We start from the raw sequence: 2,228 nt of genomic DNA on the forward strand, positions 1-2,228 counted from the left end.
GGGGAGTGATACTGCTTCCTACCTGGGCTCATGCATCAGTCCAAGTGTAACATATGCATCCCAGAAATGCAGAAGTGTTGGTTCAACACTGCACTGCCATTGGTGCAATGTATGTAATCCCACCCCAAGGGGGACTGAAAAATGCAGTTAAGGAGACAACTTTTTTTAGCTCAAATCACACAGCCGTGTTTTTATAACTTGTTACCTGGTTTCTTGACAGCAGTGTGAATGATGACCCGAATTGCAGTCTGAGCAGGGCCTGGAGATTGTTGGCAGCTCTTTCATGGCACTAGCACTGACAGCGCGTCTGAACCTTAATAAGTAAACTTACAAGGAGACGCGACGAGGTCGATGAACCTTTTGACCAACGTTTGGGATGTTACCACCGTATATGCCCAATCCCATCTCAAATCAATAATCAATAGACTTTTACCATCAATGATGAATAATATTAGTAATCAATAGAAGTCAGTAATTGACGCACCATGCCCTTTCAGTCATGAATAACTGCACCTTTGGTTAAATGTTAGAATGTTTATTTCCCTATATTAACAATGCTAGCGTCACGTACGTCAATCTCAGAATCAAATGATAAACATACAGCAACAAGACTGGCGATCCGACTGCGGAAAACCTCAATCTAATCAAAGCTTGCACTACTACACACTCTGATATCACAGTGCAAATTAATAATAAGAATATCTGTGCAACGGTTATCTTATACATCTAGTTTCAGCAAGGTAAAGACTTTAATTATTAATTCAAATAGAAGGTCTCATTAGTGAACTCCTCAACTAACATCAGATTAGCATCAGCATGTTGGGCTCCATGCAAAACAATTTATTCAACACAAATTTAGAAAACCATCCAGCTACTGCTCTGTCAAAATATAGCGCTTGGTACCTAGAAAGAAAAGCAAATAGACAATACAGTCGACATTCTAAGATATTACCTATCCTCAGTATGGATCAGCAAGCAGAGTCAGTCTTCGTCGTCAGGACATCAGCTCGGTCAACAAGGCATCAGGCAACGTTCAGAAAGGGCAAAGTCTTTAGCATTAAAGTTAAGCAAAGTCTCTTTTCAAGACGCAAAAATAAAGTACTGTCCGTTCGGCTAGCGAGGAATGGGTCAAAAGAACCTGTCTCTCCTCTGTGCAGTGCGGATATATCAAAGTCCGTAAAACTATCTCCCAAAACCCTATTGGTCAAGGGATCGCATGTTAGCAGTTTGTCCAATAAAGTTAAAACATTCAATTAGTGATTTCTAGTATTTCACAGTTCACATGTCAAGGATTGGTCCAGCTTGCGATGTCCTCATCATCCGGCTCGTCAGGTAACAATATTGTTGCATTTCGTACCACAGTCAGTGTCTCTATTGTTGTCTCCTGAGAAAGTCCGTCTAGCACATGATCATTCTAATATGTAGCGAAAGACAGGAACAACATTTTCTAGCAAGCAGTTCTCATGAGAAGAATGTAGTCACAAGCACATTACTTCATCCAGTGGAAAAATACAGTTTAATCCCTTCAAGCAAACAGTTTATTAAACGCGTTAAAAAATGCAGTTCAACATGAGGCCGGGCGACTAGGCCAAGACCTCCGCTAAGTTAAAGCTTTCAATTAATAAAGCTAACACTTAATATATAACTCAAAATGTGATGTATTACTACATTTGTAAAACATATGCTCAATATTTCATTTTTAATATAGCATTAGTATTACATTTTGTGTGCATTGGCAAACACTTCACTTGGGCACATTTCAAATGCGTGCATTATTTTCCCTACGTTATTCCAATTTCTATGCAATCTCATCACTCAGTATACATGAATATTCATTAATAATTCTTGTTAAAACTCCTGCACTAGCAGCACAATGGCTCCAGGTGACAAACAAGCATTTGCCGCGGTAATAGATCTTGCCTATGTGGGATCTATTGGTTTTGTGAATTTATTTTAGTTATATAGTGCAGCTGCACGGGCGTCAGTGCAGCATGGCTGAATGTAAAAAAAAAGTGATATGACGTAATTAATGCTGGCTGTGTCGCACAACTTTTTTCTTTACTTTCAAACATTTTGCAACATGGCTAAAACCTTGGCAAAATCAGTAGATCTCACACAGGTGAGACCTATGGGCTTTGTCAATGCTTGTGTTCCTTGCAATTAATAGACTGTAATTCCTGTAATATAGCACAGTGAGCTATGAAGGACAAGTGACTCCTACACCTTGT

This window comes from Pleurodeles waltl, chromosome 4_2 (assembly GCF_031143425.1).
Source record: "Pleurodeles waltl isolate 20211129_DDA chromosome 4_2, aPleWal1.hap1.20221129, whole genome shotgun sequence".
NCBI classification, from domain to species: Eukaryota; Metazoa; Chordata; class Amphibia; order Caudata; family Salamandridae; genus Pleurodeles; species Pleurodeles waltl.